Source organism: Stegodyphus dumicola, chromosome 5 (assembly GCF_044657685.1).
Source record: "Stegodyphus dumicola isolate Sdum_Otavi_A_Nest chromosome 5, ASM4465768v1".
Lineage (NCBI taxonomy): Eukaryota > Metazoa > Arthropoda > Arachnida > Araneae > Eresidae > Stegodyphus > Stegodyphus dumicola.
The window spans coordinates 154,758,668-154,772,752 of record NC_140772.1 but is presented as its reverse complement, the minus strand read 5'-3'; positions in this window follow the sequence as shown (position 1 = coordinate 154,772,752).

Here is a 14,085-nt window from a genome sequence, read left to right as displayed (position 1 = left end):
TTACAGACGGTGCCCACTTGGCAGTCAAATAAAAATAATAAACTGAAAAGAAAGTAAAGACAAGATTCTAACTACGAGGCTCTCTAAAATAACTAACTCACCGCGTTTTACAATACCGCTGCTAATTCAGCAGACTTGAAGCTCACTGGAACGATCACCACTACTTCCCGCCAAGCACATAGGCCGCAACGCGGGGTTCTTCAATTCTCGCTAACTACCTCCGCGCTCGCTAAGTAAGAATTATCACACCGAACTCGTTTCATTCTATTTAAATCAGAATACTTCCGCTGATAATTTGAATGCTTGCGCGTTCTACTCAAATTTACATATTCTGGCATTGGCAGTTCCAGGGGAAAGTAAGGCTTGACAGGAAAGATAGTTTAAACTTAAAATAAATGTTAGTTAAAATAAATATAAACCCTACAAGGTAAAGAGCAAAAAAAAGATGCTATATGTTTGATATTATTAAAAAAAAAATTAGCGATTTTTTCTCCCTGGAGCAAATTACAAAAAAACCTATTTACAAAAATCCAATATTACATGGTTGGTATGATTGTTAATACATTGAATGTCTCCCAGACGATGCAATACAGTCCGTATAACGCCTAGGCATGCTGAGTATCAAATTATCGATCTGATCTTGGGAGATATTACACCACTCAAAAAGCAATGCTCACGAAGTTCCAGTAGACATGTAGGAGGAGGTTGACGAGCTGCAACTCGTTGGCCAAGCATGTCCCACACGTGCTCTACTGGATTCAAGTCCGGTGAGAATGCTGGCGAGTCCGTACGGGTGATATCCTCCGATTGAAGGCATTCGATTACGATGTTTACACGATGAGGACGGGCGTTGTCATCCATAAACACATATTGTGCTCCCATGGCTCCCCGAAACAAACGTACATGTTGTTCCAGAATGACGTCCCGATAGATTTGGCTTGTCATGGTTCCAATTTGAACATGCATGTCAGTTCTGAAAGCAGAATAATTCCACTCCAAACGAGCACTCCTGCATCACCGTAACGGTGTCGTTCAATGAGGTTTTCTTGGTGGTAATGGGTACCTGGAGCTCTCCATATGAAAGTCCGGTAAGAATCAGACTGCAAGCTAAACCTGGACTCGTCGAAAAACATCACACAAGCCCACTGTTGCGGTGTCCACAATGCATGCTCTCTACTCCAGGCTAACTGCAGGCGACAGTGAGTTGCAGTAAGTGGAACGCATCTGACAGGTCTACGAGCATATAGACCAATGTACCCTAAGAGTCTGTACACGGTATGCCTTGAAATTGTCGTACCAGTGGCTGAAGAGAGCTGACGAGACAGGTCTGAGGCTGTGCTCCGCCTGTTTCTTTTGGCAGTAACTGCCAAATACCGGTCCTCATTCGGCGTTGTAACTCTGGGGCGACCTGTGCTGTAACGTCTACTCACATAACGATCATCTTGGAATCATTGCCAAAGCCTGGAGATGACACTCTGGGCAATTCCAAGTTCGTCTGATACTTACAGTTGGGTACGCCCACATTCCAGACGGCCGATAATTCTACAACGTAAAAAATCATCCAAATGCGTCCTTTGTGTCATAACTATTCGATTATTGCACTGAAATGCTTATAAAGCGCCTACGAACAATTTTACTTCTTTGCCTGTATTCCTTATATATCACTCTCTTTCACTCTCGTCATTGTGACGTACCATTGGTGTCATCTGGTTACTTCCTGAAATTTGCATATGATTCTTGAAGATGTGTGTAGTGATTTTAGTGATATATTTATTTTAGAGTTCGATTTCCGCGTGACTCCGAATTATCCTTAATTTATGGACATGAGTGTATTTTGATTTATTTTATGCTTCCCTGTTCAAAAATTCCCCGCATGTTCAAAAATTGTTTATTCTAGTCCTTTTACAACGTTGGTTTATGGGGTTTGCAAGTAATCTATTTCTTTTTTCTTTATTTCTATACTTTTATTCACGCTTAAATTACCATCCTCAGACAGTTACAGGTAAATGTATAGGGAAGCAAGAGCGATGTACCATGGGTCAACTGGTAATCTCTTCCCTTACTAACTAATAAAAAAAACTGCAAGTTTTATAAGAGTTTACAAAGAAATGCTGAATAAATGAGCAACTGAAGCTTTTTAAAAGCTCTAGTTCCACCAGCGGCCGAGCGGTAACGTCGCTGAACACTGGTAGTTCGGTCCGAGGTTTGAATCCCGCAAACGTGCTGGCTGCATGGGTGTTTTCGCGGTTTTCCCCATGTGTAACGTGTATACGAGGCAGTTTCCCTTAAAAAGTCCTCCATGCAGACATCCCTCTCTTAAGGCAGATAGCCCTCGAGTGCTTTGCCGTAATCTAATAAACCAAACCAAAGGATCTAGAATTTACCTATTATAGTGCAACCGTGCAGTCCCAATCACGACACACATTATTTATTACAAATAATGATTTAGTATACAAAGAGATTACAGTATAGTTTTAATAGAATCTGAAATTCACAAATTGAATTGAGAACATTTGTTTTAATGCAACAAAAATAACGGATAAGCATAATAAGTAAGAGATAAACATAATGAGGTAAATATAATAAGTTCTGGTAACACAATATTATAATAAATGTAATAATAATGCTAAAGAGGTGTCCGTGGGGTTATTATAGTTATAAAAGTTTATTATAGTTTTATAAAGTTCAGAAATGGAATTCATTTGGAAAGTTCATTAAAGTTATGCAACATGAGAAACATATACTTGAAAAAGATCTAGGACGTAGGAAAAGAGTCACTGCGTAATTTTTTTAAACTTCAGATACTGATATGTATCTTAAATTCGAAACCTTTGGAATGCCAGAAGATCACTTTGTGAAGAATTTATGTGATTATCCTCAGTTAAGGAGCAGGAAAAAGTGTAGTGATAAGGAATTGCCGGTTCTCCAAACATGCAGATGAAGTTCGCCATACTTCTTGCGTATGTTAGTATGGGAAAGGGTCCGTGTCCTGCTATCTAGTAATTCAATGAAGGACTCGAGTACAGAGATGCGATGCTTACATTGGGGATCAAATTATATGTGCGTCTGTGATGCATTATTCCATAAATCTTGTCGATATTTCGAAGCAAGTTATTTTAGTTGGTATTTGAAATTTGAACGAGGAGGCCATGCAAGGGTGATTTCAAGACCATCTTAATAAGAGCTGTTCTCTGGCTAATGCATCTGCTTACCGAAAATGGCCGCTATGTCCTTTGATCCATGAAATTTGAATTTTATAGATTTCAATTAAAGCAAGAAGAAAATTTATGTCGGAAACCAATGGAGAGGAAGGTATGGGATTCTTAATCGCTAAACCACTCTCAAATACAGTATAAATGCTGTAGAAGTACTGGGTTTATAAACTACATACACATCCAACTCGCATTAGCTGCTTATATTTATAACGTTATCTTGTCACTATCATGTGTAGCGTTATCTTGTTGAGAGTCTGATTGGCAAAATTTTCTTTGCATTTTTCAAAGAACTTCTTTGCTTCTCCTGTCCACGGAATTTTCCCTTTTTTTTTTTTTTTTTTTTTTTTTTTTTGTTTTGTTTTGTTTTGTCATTGATTTCTGTTGAACCTTTTAAATATTCATTTAATGGAGTTTGGCTGTTAGGTATTATATTTTAAGTATCTTCTATAAAAGCTAATCATTCATAAAAATTTATGAAGTTCGTGAATAGTTTTAGGAAGTTTGAATATCTTCTGACATACTTTTTCTGTTTTGAGCTGTTTAGTGTTATCGGATATCCTAAAAATTTTAATTTGTTCATTCTCATCACTGATTTCGATTGGTTGATGCGTAGACCATACTATTGAACTTCTATTACATACTTCCGTAAGAGTTCTTTATGTGCTGTTCCTCAGTTTCCAACGCTATTAGGATGTCATCCAAATACTGAAAGGTAAAATCTAGTATACTGAAAACTGTATTAATGATTCTTTGAAAAGTGGAGGAAGCATTTCTTAAGCCAAAATTCTTTACATTAGATTCAAGAATTCCAAATGCTGTTATTATCGCTGTTTGTTGTTTACCTTCTTCTACTAATGGAATCTGGAAATAGGCTTTAAGTAAATCAAGTTTAGAAAATATATTCTTACCGTTTAAAATGTGATTGAAGTCTTCAATTCTGGATAAAGGATAGCGTTCTGGTACTGTGATATCATTTAACCCCTTAACCTACGATTTACGTTTCAACATCCTTGGTCCAAAACGTAAACCAGATTGCGCAGCCTTGGAGCCTTTCTATGGTTCAGCTTACGGAATGTAAATACATGTGTAAGATACAACCGGTTTAATTTTGTGGAATATTTGATGAGTAATTACAACCTGATGTAATAATTGTGGTAGATATACCCAAAAGGTGTATTATCAGTTACTAAAATATAGCATAAATCAATAACATTTATCTGCAATTCCTGAAAAAATTAGCAATGGGCGTAATTAGCATTTATAAAAAAATCAATAATAAAAATATTAATAATCTCCAATGGTGTGCTATCGTTCAAAACATACTGGTACATGTAATGGAAGCTTTGCACTGTAAGGTTTCACTTTAGTCCGACCAGTTATTTTGAGTTTAACTTTTCTATTTCTCCCGATTTCAGTTTCCTGCTGGAATGTAAATTTTGTTGACATACATGTAAACTCTCAACGAGTTTCAGAAGCAGTATTAAAGCTGTGTTTCTAGAGTTCAAAAGAGTATTGAGGACTTAGTTCTGATGTTCATGCTGCGAGTTTCAAATTAGCTCTCTAGTTCGCTGTTTGGCACCTTTTAGTTTATACTGATATTCGTCGGCTCGGCTTTGCTGTGTGCAGCCGAATTAGCGTTAGATTATCTTAGATTAGTATCGAATTGTTACATACTTAATTTCTGTTTTCATAGCCACAAGTGGTGGTTATTTGGGAGCACGAAGTACGTGCATGTGTTTTAATTTTTGAGTTAAATAAAAAGGTTATTTAAACATTTTCTTCTGCAGTATTTTGTTCTTAAAGACATAGCGAGAATTTGCTCTTAGTCTTCAACGTAGAGCCCTATAGTCCCTCTTGCACTCCCACTTTATCTCACAACTTTTTTTTTTTCGTGCAAACTTTACAAGGTCTTGATGACCTTAATTTTGATGCTGTTGGGTCAATATGTTTAGGGAAATGAGCCCAATGTTTCGCGTGCAGTCTCTCTGGTATATCTCAGTACTATAATTGTCCTCGTTCTTTATAATCTGGTTCTGGCATATTCTTCAATAATGATTCGACTCTCTCGATCCTAACGTAACTTTGTTTGACCGAAAAGATAAAGAAAATTCTTCGATATCCTTTTGTATATTTTCTTATGCGTTATTGGGTCTTGTTGATAAATTCCAATCATTCCCTTGTTGTACTTGATAATAAAATTTGGCTTCGAAATACGATTGGATCCTTATGTAGCCATTTCTACTGTTTAGTATTTTGTCGTCAGAATATAAACACCTCGCTCATCTTTCCATTTTACAGCGTATTCGATTGCAAGTTCTCATTGTGTATTCCTCCCTTGTAATTTTATTTTACACAAATATTTTGGCATATTCTCTCTATTCCCACGTACTTTGCCAATGACATTTGTTTTATAATTAAACAGTGTCATAAATCATTTTGGCGAAGAATGCCAATTACCTGTGTATAAAGTGTGACCTCTGTGCAATACTGGCTTTGATAGCTCTTTGACAACACTTTCAGAAACATTATCATCACAATTTATTTTATCATGGTTTGTATATAGTTTAAATCATAGCAGTAACCTGAATCTGACTCACATAATTTGTAAAATTTACTGCCGAATCTTTTTCTTTTCGATGGATTGAATAATTTATAAGATATGCGTCCCTTAAATTTCATGAGCGATACATCGATAGTGTTAAATATCTGAAAATTTCGGGTTGTTACTTTTACAACTTTAACCCTTTAAACTTTCTAGGTGCCGAACACACTAAAAATCAAAATAAATCACATTCTTCATATCATATCGTAAGAACAATCGTATAGTGGTAGTACAAATTAAATTTTAGATTCGCGTTGTGAGTAACTTATGCAAAAGAAAAATCGATAATACCAAATTCAAATAAAACTCCATGTTTCTTAAAAACCTACCGGCTCAAACAAATTTAGTGACATGATAGGCCACAGTAAATTACACACAAAATTAAACAAATGAAACATAAAATATAACCAAACACATTTATTAATTTCTAGAATATCTAATTTCAGATAGCTGGCCAGACTACTCTTACATACAACACTTATTGATATTACACATTACGTATCAATTTAAATGTTCATTTATCAAGATCAAATTTCTAAATTAACAGAATAAAAGATTCTCATGATTATTCGCTAACATTAAATTATAGATTTAAGGTGGATCTCACCTAAACTAATCAAGAATTTTACAATTTAAAAAATTATGCAGTTTAAAGGCAACAATTTCTAGTTCTCTTTAAGATACAAAGCAATTTTATATATCATTATTAATTTTCCCCTTACTAAATTAATTTCCCCTTATTAAACTAAAATGCAAGATTAGTTAACATTTTCGCGCCAAATAATGTATGATTCCTGCAAAAAAAAAAAAAAAAAAAAAAAAAAGGGGGGGGGAACTCACAGTTAGTAGTCAGGAAAAACCTTCGTCCCTCGAACCAGAATATACGATAACTTCTAGAATAAGTCCCTTATTCTGAGTAAAGTAGAATTTCCCGCATTACACTGCTTTAGCCGGATTATTAGCTGAAACTCAACGAAAGCCGACACCAGTAAATTTTCCTGCAGAATAGCGTAAAGCATTTTCTCCTTTTTTCTAAAAGTATCATCAGCAGCAAAACGGAGAGAAATGTTACCAAACTCGCGGGCCCCCGCAAGAGGACAAGCCCCGCCACAAGGCAAATGCCCTTCGAACCTTTTTAACGAAACTTTACATCACTCCAGCTCCAAATCCTGAATCAACAGCCGGCGCTCGCCCTGCAGAAGGGAAGCGCCACCACTCTTTCCTTTATTTTTACATCTCGTCTTGTCAAGATTCACTTCCAATCTCAGACTCTGCTCCAAAACGCGAGAGCAAGACCCGCAAGGGGTCAATCCCCACTCTTTTCTCCTTTTCTTTTTTGTTCGAAAAAAATCAGAATCCGAATGATTTCTAACATGGTGCAAGCACTGAGGTAAACTCTCATCTCCGCCCCCCCCCCGAAAATTTCATTGGCCTACAAAAAATCATCAAATTAAATCTTACCAATCCCAGAATTTTACTTTATCTTTAACTGACAAATTCCATCCTCCACGACGAATCAATAATCAGAAAAATCTGACAATGAAGCCAAACATCTGTACTTCGGAAAAAACATGGTAACTAAACTCCACAACTAACAAGCAGAAACTAGCGATTAGAAAGTTCAATTACCTAAGCTTACTGAAAGAAACATTGCAAATACAACAAAGCGAAAGGAAGACGATTTTCGTTACAACGCCATTAGTAAAAAGGCTATTGCAACCGTTTCTTGTCTATGTTTACGCTACAGTCTCAAGAATAACGAACCAAATAAAGCCCTAACAACTTAAGAAAACTCTTTTTACCAGATTAAAATATGCATGAGTACAAATAAAAATACTAGCATAATGATAACTTAAAACACATATTAATATAATTAAAATTCGCGACATAACAATAGTAATGCCCTTTTTCACTATATACACTTGTTTAAATTTTTGATTAAAAAAATTGATCACAGGTTTTATTTTGCTCAATTTGGCTCTATTGGCTACCAGATTATTATTTGCAAAATGCAAACCTCTTGAAATTTTCAGAAATCTTTTTAGCAGCATTGCTTTTCTAAATATGGGGGATTTTATAACAGTCCTTTTCGACCAATTCATTTAAATTCTTGGTTTTTCCGCCCGAGCCATTATTGTGGACAATGCAAAATACCTTTTAATTTCATTAGAATCCACAGGAAATGAAGTGTCATTATTCGTATTCTGTTTGGATTGGTTCGTATTTGCTCCGTGTATCGATTATTCTCGGTTATATTCTTCCAGGACATGTTATCAAATATTGTATTAAATATATCTAATCCTCTTTTATTTCCTCATAACTAACGTAAGGCTCTTTTATGTCATCATATGGTTCCAGATTTTTGGACTATTTCTTATTTTTTTTCCAAACTTAGAGTTCTGGTAGTTGATCTTCGTCAGAGGTATCTTCAATAAAGTTTTCGTGCATTTCCCGCATAGAACGTATAATGCAACTACTGTTACTTTCGATAGCAAAAGTATCAGCATAACTCTCACTGTTCTCATCACAAAATCTTCTTTTTGAAAACATCTTGTGAGGATACTTCTGTAATATTTAAAAAATATATATTTCAAAGTGAGAACGTGACCAAGAATAACATCTAACTGATTATGGTATAAAAAGATATTAAGAATCTATCACAATCTGTGCTGTTTGTGATGGAGCAAATTACAAAGCGCAACCGTCGCACCACGGGCCATGCCCGTGATATTTACATTTGGCTCGATCATTGTACCACGGGCTATACCGTGATATTTACAAATTTGGCTCGACCGATGTACTACAGGCCAGGCCCGTGATAATCAGCTTTGGTCCTGTGTCTCATACGTAGTTATAGTTTAAGGGGATAAGTGGCAATAATCTCCGCAAGGGCTCAATAGTTCCGTCTGTTTATGTGACTAAATGAAGTGGCCTTGCCCATGGTAATTTTGAATGTTCTATAATACCGTTTTCAAGCATAAAATTGAATTAATCTTTTGCTATTTCTTATCTTTTAGAATTTGTCTTGCGTTTTAATAAACTAGTTTGCCATTAGTAGTTATATAATGCTCAACATTGTACTTTCTTTTAGAAATTAGGAAATCAGGTGTTGTTATTTCCGAAAGTTGTGTCAAAATATTAGAAAAACGTATTTTTGTTTAAGGTGCTTACATTTGATTAAACGGCTGTCGATGTAATTTCACTAATAATGCTCAGTTTAGCTACACCAATAATTAGCTTTTTGTTTTAAATATCAGTCAATAAATTAAACCGATTAAGAAACTCTACACCCAAAATCACTTTAGTAACTTTGGCTACGATAAATGACTATTGAAAATTATGGCGAAGACCTAAATCTAGAGTTAAAATTTTGTATCCGAAACACGGGATTTCAGTACAGCAAAAAGTACGGGATTTCACATTGCAGCATAAAGTTGTCACTTATTTTGTCATTACACGCGGCTGGAATTAGACTTACATCCGCACCACTGTCAACCAAAAATGTTATCCCTGCTTTTTTGTCAGGTACAAATAGTGTACAATTGAATTCAGGGCAGTTCTTAAAACATGAAACACCAAATACAATTAAAACAATTTAAAATTTTATAATTAATATTAGAGTTTCTACGCAAAAATAAACAATTAAGGCTAAAAAATATGGCTGCTGTGGTAAAAAATAGGCTTACCTGCGCTTAAACAATTCTTAAATTGCTGATAATTCTACAGCTATTGCATGCAGATTAATTAAAGGCATAGAGGCATTAACTGTAAGATAAGAACAACATAATGCGATAATATTTAAAGCAAAAAAGGTTCTAAGCTACTCAAGATTATGGGGCCCTTTATAAGTCTGTTATATTTTAATATTATATTTATATTATATTTTAATTTGGGGGGCCTAAGCTACAGCTTGTGTAGCTTATGCTTAAATTCTTCTGAACTATCGCCAGTTATGCCAGTTATCACATATTAGTGAATAATAATATGCGATAACTGGCAAAAACCTAATTTCTCACAATAAGATATGAAAATAAAAACCAAACATTTATAATAATAAGCATTATTTCAAATTGAAAAATAAAATCATTCAATTGCAATAGCAATTCAATTGCATTAGCAAACACTAAGTAATTATTTGAATACAAAGTGTTTACTATTTGAATTGCACTTGATAAGTAAATTTTTCAAGATTATTTTAATAATGCAAAAATTAGTTATCGAATGCAAGTTTGCAATTTTCGCAACTCGACATTTGACTTAAAAACTGTCAAACGATCGAAATTCATCGTATGTCGGAAAATATATCAACATATCAAAAAGAAAATATTAAAACCACAAAAGATGATTAAAAATACATTTTATAGTTAATACAATAACTGAAAATTAAAAATACAAAAATGATACACGCCACATAATATACGATATAATGCTGTTTCTCTCCCCATGTACCCAGCGATATGTTTCGCTAAAAAATCACGAAAGAATTGCACAAACTCGACATCAGACACAACCACGGCATCGCGCATAGCTTCGCCAGGAAGCACCAGCCATAATCACGATACCCGTAGAAACATTTCACCTTCATACACTCCAACGTAATGAAAATACTAAAAGAGGTTTTCTCTTTTCTAACTTTTTAAAAATAGACCGGTTTAAAATAACAAAAAGCAAACAGAAACATACAACAAATGACCGAGAGAGAAATGATTCGAGTTCTAAAAAAAAGTAACGTTTCCAGAAAAAATGACCCAAGGTCCAAAATTAAACTACCATAACAATGTCATTACCTAAGAACGAAATTAGTAAATTTGACATGCATCTCATACTTTACATTTATGGGATTAACGCTTATTTGAATCACTCAAGTTAGGCTTGCTGTCAGTGGTCAGTTACTTTAGTCACAATGTGCAGTCGGCTACTTTAGTCACAAAATAACATGCAAAATTCAGCAAAAAATCTGAGCACCCAAGTTCAGCATAAGAATCACTAAGAAATATTTGGTGCTTTCGTTTCTAGATAGAAAATTCGGCATTTCGAACTGCGAACAACCTTCTGGATAATAGATGGCATCCCAGCCAATATTAACGGAATGTAAAGCTGACACACAGTTTCACGGAATATAAAGATACTCCTATACGCAGTGATCGCTCATCATAGGAGCCAAAGACATTTCACAAGTAAGAGAACTATTATAAATTAATTTTTGTAGTAATCTTTAGCGACAAAAGTAACTCAAAATACGATGCCACTCAAATTCAAATGTCTTACTGAGTCATTAATTAAATAGTATAAGTTCAACTTAATTACTTAATACTCTATATAATTTTACGTCTGAAAAAATCGGCATCATTAGTCCAAAGGAATAGTAGCCCAGAAGAGATATTAGTTTCAAAAGGGCATTTTGTGGCGTTTAACTGTCACTTTTTAAATTGTTACCACTAAATATTATCGGTATGTATTATATTTAAAGAAATTAAATAATGAAGAATCTGCATGAATGATTTCTCCCATTGTAAAAAAACGACGGTAACTAGAGCCATCAAATTTTGAATAATGTAATCCTCCGCCCGAACACGAGTACACAGACGCCCGAATTTGGACAATTCGGCGTATGACATTTACAGCGAATTTGGACATTCGGCGTCCGAAGTTCTATTTCGACAAATAAAACAAATGTTTCATTACCTATTTAATGTTGTAAAACTTCTAAACATGTATTGTAAATAATTTTTGATTGATTAACAAATTGAACGATTTCGAAGCGAGCTAAACTCTACGGGAGAAAAAAAAAAAAAAAAAAAAAAATTATCTCCATAGCGCGAGACTCTTTATCGGAAATTCTAAAGGTATGCTGTTTTTAAATATTTCGTGATATTCCTGCTGAATTGAATTTTATGTGGTTTAAATGTGTAGCACTTCATTCTTGCGAGCGATAGATGCGCCGCAGCAGCCAGTCAGCTATTAGCGCACATCACGTGTAACGTTTTTCGTCGCAACTTCCCTCTCGCCTCAGAGTCTATTTTGGCGCGTGCCTTTGGGAGAAGAAAGATTTCTGTACAATGCTCCTGGTATGAATCTCGTTTCTGTGTGTGACATAAAATATATTTTTATACTAAATGCTTTTCCATTCATATCCATGAGTCAGATCAATCAATATCACCTTTATTGGTGACTTTACGTCGTGAAATGGTTTACAATAACGGATACTTTCGGTTTTTATTCTTCCCGCTGGCGCGTGTTCCACTTGAACAACGGCTGATTCCGAAACTTTCTCTTTGGTGAGTTCACCTTTTATTCAAGTTGAGCCATCCCTTTAGTTTCACATGTTGGAAACGACGCTTGAATTAGCTATTCCTAAACAGATAGCGGAGCAAAAGACAAAATTCAACTACGTCGTGATTCACTTACCACTTAATATAGCCGCTGTTGTTAGTTATGTTATGATTCAGCCTGATAAAGTCAAACCATATGAGGATTTTAAAAAAAAAATTATCGAAAGATGTTCCGAGTCAAAGACTCAATAAATTCGTCAGTTGCTAGCAGGCGAAAGCCTCGGTGATCGGAAGCCCAGCGAACTGCTCCGTATTATGAAGGTTAAGTAGAGAATTACAATATCTGTTTTAACTCCTTAATCAAACAATGTGAACAATATTTTGACTATAATATTTTTGTTTATATTTTTTTGTAACTGCAACTTCTGAGTAATATTGCACGAGCTTCAAGCAGATGTAATCGTTTTCTTTACTCTATAGGTTTTTTTTTTATTCATTATCTATTCATATTATTATTATCTATGTTTTGTAACAGTTTATGTTTCAGAAAATGGGAACATACTATGATGTTGTTCGTTTTTTAGAGAGTAAAGTGTAACTTTTGTTTTCATCATTTGAGAGTATGAATAAAAGAACTATTTAATTATTGTACAGTCTTAAATAACTAAATAGATATAGATAGTTATTTTCGAGTAATAAATAGTTCTTGAGGTAACAAATTTGGTGAGAATTTTTTAACATTTGGCGTCCTCTGACTGGACTGTTATCTGTAAGTAGAATTCTTTCGTTTATTTATAATGGATGTTTTGAAGTGCAAACGATCTCAATTTAGGAGATTGTTTACAAAAGCTTTAAATGATTTTGAGAAGAATGAAAATGATTTATCTTTAGACGGAAAAATTTCGAAACTTAAATTAGTTGAAGACAAAGCGAAACTTATGATTGAAATAGAACAGACTTATAGAGAAGAATTGATTAAAATTGAAAAAGATGAAACTGTGATAAATAATGAGTTTGATGAGTCAGAATGCTATATTGATCAGTGGAGAATGGTAGAAAGCAAATTAGTTTCGATTCTAGCTGAAAAGGAAAACGGTTCTGTTGTTAATGAAAGCTTAACTCAATATGCTACTATACGTTATCTTAAGCTTAAACTTCCGATTTTCGATGGGAATATTAACAGCTGGTTAGGATTTTGGGGCCAGTTTAAAAAGATCGATAATGATCCCAATTTAGATTATCATGATAAATTTGCATATTTATTGCAGTCTATGGAAAAAGGGTCATCTGCTGAAGAGTTAATCAAAAGCTTTCCGCCCGGTGGCGAAAGTTATAGTAAAACTTTAGAACAACTGCAATCGCGTTTTGGGAAAGAAGACCTTATAGAAGTCTATGTTAGAGATCTACTTTCGTTAGTATTATTAAAAAACTCTCAGCAGAAATTTTCATTACGAAAACTCTATGATAACTTAGAGTCGAAACTAAGAGCGTTAGAAGTTCTGGGTGTTGCTAGAGATAAATATGCGGCAATGTTATATCCTCTAGTCGAATCGTCATTGCCGGATGATACATTAAGAGCATGGCAAAGATTCCGAGTTATTAATCGCAGTCAGAGAGAATCTGAAAGTAGTGAGCAAAAAGAGAAAAATGCGTCAACACATCGCATGGATTTAAATGGTTTGCTTTCATTTTTGATCGATGAAATTGAAGGTGAAGAGAGAGTATCTATAGCTACTCAGTGCTTTACTAAACATCAGACACCTATCAGACAATTTAAACTTTATCGACAATTTAAAAGTTGTTTAATCGCGGCTAAGCCTAATTATTTTTCCATAACGGCCATATTTGTTTACAATTGAAACTTGGCAGAATAGTGATTTGTTGCCAATCTAGAGAAACTAAGATTCGCGACAACAAAGATAACGCCTTCTTTTATTATTGTTGCGTCTGCGCCCGCATTTCATTACTGGCGTCTACGCATGCGCCTTGAACTCTT